Here is a 6,000-nt window from a genome sequence, read left to right on the forward strand (position 1 = left end):
CAAAATTACCAAAAAAGTATTAAAAGGGCGAAAGGATTGCAGAGATGGGAGTGCTATGCTCTGCATAAAATATGTAACCTCTGTATATAATTTGCTAAGAGATGTCAAGTATATAAATGTACTATTTGTGACAAAATCGGACCGGTGGGAGGTTTTGGACATTGTAAAACCATCATAAATCTGCCATCATTCCCTTGAAATCCAACCAGCTCAGAGCGAGGCAGGAACTAGCACCCCTGGCAATCCAGTAGTTTAGAGGCGTGCTTAGCTAAACCTGCCCAGCCATACACTTTGATGATGTCACTATGCATTATAAATAAGAGTCACTGACAAGACTTCAGACACACCCTCCCTGAAGTTCCTGCGCTGCGTTCCTGATCTGCTCCATCCAGATTCCAGACACAACTACAAGGCCAAAGCATTGCTGACCCTACTCCAGTGCCCACTGCAAAACCCAAGCATTGCTGATCCTATTCCCTGCAAGGCCTCAATTCTGAAAACCCTCCTCCCATTAAAAAGGGGAATGCTGTGGTATTCTTTTGGGAAGCATCCTGAATCAAACTGGCTTGCTGCCCACTAACTGCATGCCTGCTGCAATCCTGCCATCCAGCTGACCTTTAGTATCCAGAACGGCCCAGCTGTTTTCTTTTGCCAGGCACACAGCCGTGTGGTGACCAGAATCTTTTCATGGCCCAAAAATCCCAAAACTAAAAGTGGACTGAGTATAATCCCTACCCCACAGAAACCCATAACCTATCTTGTCTTGCTTTTGTCCTTATCCCACTCTATCCTTATGATAACTTGTTAAAACTGTTAAAATTATCTGTGCACCCTGCCCGTGACTTTCTAAAATGCTAGCGCCATTTCTTGTCAATTTTGTCTTGTGTAATCCTAAACCATTAGTCCTATTTCGAGTGATCAGACTTGTTTCCACCAGGGTTGGGCGCTGGGATGACAGGGTTGAATTTGCGAATCAACCTTGGATCTTACTGTGTCCATCTTTGGTAGTCTAGTCTGAATACTTAGAGTTAAACTGTTCTTGTCACAACCAATTTCCTTTCCTATTTCACGGCTTCATTTTTCTCAAAGTGCACCTTTTTTATCTTGCATAACTCGAGACCCATTTTCAACTCTATAGTGTCCCTGTGATATATATATATATATATATATATATATACATACACACACACATACACACACACACACACCTATCCCCCAACCCAAAAACCGCACTCCAAATCAGAGTATTAAAAACCGTTTGGGTAATTCACACTTGTCATTTAGCTGCAATATGTTCTAAATGTTCCGCTCATTTTCAAATTGTATGCCTTTTGCTGATCCATTGCCTTGTGACTGCCAGTGATGGACTACATGCTATTGTGATAAAAACATGTATATTATAAATGTAACCACACATGAATTCATTATTTGCCATTTCCGATTGCTATTTTAGGCCTTTGTTAAGGGTTTAAAGCACTCTTATTCTGTGAGGGAAGGCCGGATTTTGATGCTGTCTTCTGCCTATTATTCCCGATTACCTGATGTGTCTTTCTATCCATTCAGAATTGAGTATTTGTGGGTTAAGAAAACATTGCAGGGGGAAATCCTAACTTGGGTGCTATCTTTCCTAAACCAAAAAGTGCTCCTATTCCCTGGTGTTTGTATATGTTCCACTAGAAGGTTAAACCAAGTGTATTGCTTACATCCTCATTGTAATTATCAACCCCATTGGTGATTGCTGACACATTAAAAATTGTATGATTTCTTTTGAATTTTAAAATATATATTGCATTTTACCAACCAGCCTGGTTCATGGTCCATTGAGACCCGGGGTATTTGAAAAGGGGGTGTGATACGAGTTGTGTACCATCTCAAATTGAATCTGCATAAGATCAGCATCTCAGTTGTGCACTACATACTAGGCCGAGACCAAGGTGTGTGTCACCTGATTGAAATCCTTAACAGAACAGTTGAGTTCAATTATAAACTGTTAGGTGTAGGCCTCTCTCCCACTATACAGGATTCTCAATTCTAGCTGTGTTTAGTCCCATACACAACTTGCATTGTCAGGTCGCTGCACTTCAGTCTAGCCAATGGAGTCAATTCCAGACCTGGATAAACAAGCAATTCTTGCAGCCTACGTTATGCATTGCTCACACCACTAGCGTGGACACATGCCGCAGACAAACATCCATGCACGATAGAAGACATCTTGCGACTAAGCACACCCGGCCTAGTTCACACATAGCCGTCCAGACTGAAACACCAGACGTACAACAACATCTCTGCCACTAGCATACAGCAACCACTACCCGTTATAGCTAGCCTCACATAGACTCTCCCAACAACAGCCATCTATCTCTAAACTCAAGAGCACCCACCCACGTGTCTGATCACTCGGGGCTGCTTAGTAGAGCCTTTCCAGCCACCCAAGTCTTAGAATGGCAACATGCACACACACATCTAAGCTAATCCCCTAAAATCTCGGTCACCAAGGGCGTTCAACCAAAGAAAAAGCGCATTGAGGTTGCACAAGTGGGAAAAAGAGCCCTATATAAATAACAAAATACAATGCAATGTGTAGGTCAATCTGTGTTGGGTGATGTGTATACTGTTAAGAATCTGGTAAAACATAAATTGACTACGTTCAGCTATGAAAATGACCGAATGCAATTATACACTAAAAGCCATGGCAGCTCTTTTAGCCAGTATAGAATGGCTCGTGAGTAAGCCCACCTATATAGTCCCATACCCGAATAGTGCAATTATTTGACAGTACCTCCTTCTCAATTTTAAAATGAGAGACGCCCTAGCCACAAAAGGGGCGATGTTTGGCCTGGCATGTTCTGAACGCTTATGCCGCCTATCCGGTGAAACTGTTACTGAAACATTGGCACATCTTTTGACACAATGTGAGTGCCTCGAATTTATCAGGGTAAGGTATAAAGCCTATGGTAACAGTTACGAATGCTCCGATATGTCTTCACTCTGGCCAAAATGTACAGAGGGAAATGAGCAAAAAGATTTTCATGGTTACATTTTATTAGAAATGTATGGACATTTTACATTTACTCTAATAGATTCCCTGCAAAATATTTTTCAAATGTTTTAGTGATGTTCAGATCTCTTGCTGAGTTAGATCTCAAAGCTGCTTTGTGATTTCATGAATTATGTGTTTTTCGATTGTATTATATGGTGCTGCTTGATGGAATTGTTTTGTTTCTATCTGTATATTATGTTTTGTGTTTTGTACATACAAAGCCAATCGCCTACGATTATATTAAATTAAATCAGTTATACATCGGCTGCCATTGTGCCGTGTATAATACATTTTTATAGCATCTCGGCCACTTTTTTCTTTTTATTAATTGCAGTTTGTCCAGACCTAAATAGCACATAAATCTCTTCTAAGTTCTCATTTGGCAATATGGTAATCATATATTCTCCCATTAGTGAAAGATGTTCCACAGTACCTTTTTACTGAGACATTAGAAAATGATACACTTGAGTGATACGCTGTATAACCAGACTACATGTCATTTGAATAATAATTAATGACCTGTCCATGGATTGGGAACTATGGGCACATTATCTATACGACCCTTAAGGTTTGCAAGAATGAAAACTGTCCAAATTGATCCCTGCAACATTCCATGAATAGGGGGTGGGGGGAGCGAGGAGAAAACGCCAGGCCCAAGTTGATATACGTAACCACCCACCACGGCTAACTCGATGTTATGTTTAGAAGTACAGTGCTCCAAGCACAGCTCCCCTACCTCATGTAGTCTCTTCCATGCTAGATCACAATATGGGTCGAAATCCCCACGGATAATCTGTCATTCCGATTATACCATAACTATTCAGTGTTGGAAATATGCAACATTATCCAATTTGTTTAATTGATTTGATGATTTTGTAACAAGGTGTCCGATTATTTTCCTGTATGGCCCTGCAGAATGCGTTATAGTGTGGATATTTAAAACCCCATTCTTTAAAATTGCATTTACTCTTAGCGCCATTAAGTAGCCCACCTCTAGGATGGCCTGGAGCCTTTCGAAATGGTAGGTAAGCCCACTCGGTCGCAGTAGTTCCACGAGAGGAGGCCGAATGCCGCTTCTCTTAACAGGAATTTATATCCCGTCTAGGCTGAAGCGAATCTTTATACAGAGAAGCAAATCCTTAAATTACCAAAAAAAACAAACCAGTCGAAATGCGTGGCTCAAAAAATTCCAACAATACAGAATGTCGCAAACTCTAGAAGTGTGCGAGATATAGGACATTTCGTGCGTTTGTCCTACTGCCTACGAAAATCTCAGCAACAGCTTTATCTGTAACGTCCAGCATTGCAGCTGAAGTGCTGGAAATTATATAAAGATTTTTCTGAAATGCATGATCGCAGGTCCTCGCAAAGCTCGCCACAGGTGAGCACTACCGGGTTCAGACTCGGGACAGCAAAGACAACTTGTCAGGAAGTAGAACTATAAAGTAGTCTACCACGCTGGAAAGACCCGCAATGGCCGACAAACGGGACCAAGTTAGAGGATCATTCTGCAGCACAAGAATCATCATTCATGGGGTGGGAGTGTGGGTAATATGTAAAGAGTGGGGGGACCGAATACACCAAAAATTAGCGAAATGTTAGTAGGCATCCGCAACATTTGAGACACGCAGGGCGCACAGACCCAGATCGCTTGCAGCTCCTAAAAAGTACACTATCACCCCCACAAGCTCAAACGCACTCTGGTCCTTTCAAACCCCTCAGATGCACCACGACGGTAGCCTGTGTGTGCACAAGGCAAGGATCCATCACTTTCGATTTCCCTTTACTAGGTCACCCCGAGAGAGGAGGGTCAGCAACCGCCACTAACAAGGGGGCACGCGGCGCCCCGTGCAGCAGCGGTAACCCCATTTACCCCTTAGTGACTCTCGCACATAACTCGGTGAAAAGTACCCCCCACCCGCTTTCTCCTCCGTGGCTCACCTCGAGCAGAGCGGCTGGGCGTGAACACTTTCAGCCCTGCCGCACGCTGTCTGCCTGCCTTCCTCCGCCTCTGAATTCGGCCGCCCCGGGTCCCCTCTCCCTTGCGCCGATCGTTCTCTTCGGGGCTAGCGCCGCTCGATGCCGCTTTGTTGTCACCGCTGGCGCGTTGCGTTGACGGCGCGTGTATTGGAAGAGAAGGAGGAGGAGTAACGTCCCGCGCCGCGCGTTCACATTCGAAGCGTCGCGAGACCAGGTTTTACGTCTTAAAGGCAGAGAACCGTCCGTAGTCAAGTGTCTGTGTTTCACTGCGCCCGCCGCGGCCTAACCCACTGGCTCTTGTTTGCGGCTTCGGCTGCAGCCGTCACCGCTAGTAATGAACGATGTAGCATGTATGCTGCGCGTGTAGAATCGCCGCCTATGCTTTTCATGTCGCAAGGATCTCCCCACCGTTCGCTTTCAAACGCGGAAACTTTCTCGTCTACTATTTCGCTCAGTGTAAGTTTCCTTGCACTGCAAATAGCTTTCCGCTATAAATACCCGCCTCGTTTTTTAAATGTTCTTCAACAATGTTAGAACACATTTAGACATATTTAATAGCCGTAATAAAAAGTTTATTTTCCGTAAACGAGAAAAATATTTTTTTTCTCATGTTAAGTGGAAAAACAATTAGTGAATACCAGTTAATCGCACACAAAACTGTCTTTTCTATGGAACACTTCCTGGAAATGCATCCTCCTATTTAAGAATGCTCGCCGTTTCAAAATGGTGACTAACGTAAGTGCGCAGACCTACCATCCCGCTTTCTGATTTAATCTACCACATAGAGTTAACGAAGAACTAGAGGGCTAAGATTCTATGCACAGTGAAAACAAAAAGTTAGACATGGACGCCATGTTGGTGAATAATGAATACGAGTGCGCTTTAAAAAAAAAAAAGTGATAAGTCCAAGAGTACAAAGCATAGCTCTCAACCATTTGTGTTGCAAAGGCGGGTGAAATCACCCGATTTTGTTTTTGGCG

At 43.3% G+C, this 6,000-nt stretch overlaps 1 protein-coding gene across 4 annotated transcripts in view; it reads right to left on the bottom strand.

Moving 5' to 3' along the window:
• Nucleotides 1-5,223, bottom strand: part of G3BP2 (G3BP stress granule assembly factor 2) — a 395,323-nt gene extending 390,100 nt beyond the window's left edge. For 2 of the 4 annotated variants that reach the window (XM_069630575.1, XM_069630576.1), the window contains exon 1: nt 4,982-5,179. The gene's annotated coding sequence lies outside the window, so the exon portion shown is untranslated. Of the gene's footprint in view, nt 1-4,981 lie in introns of all 4 variants that reach the window. The other 2 variants (XM_069630573.1, XM_069630574.1) reach the window with 2 other exon arrangements.
• Between the last annotated feature and the right edge of the window lie 777 nt (nt 5,224-6,000).

The sequence above is a fragment of the Ambystoma mexicanum genome, chromosome 6q (assembly GCF_040938575.1).
Source record: "Ambystoma mexicanum isolate Mex_15411 chromosome 6q, UKY_AmexF1_1, whole genome shotgun sequence".
Lineage (NCBI taxonomy): Eukaryota > Metazoa > Chordata > Amphibia > Caudata > Ambystomatidae > Ambystoma > Ambystoma mexicanum.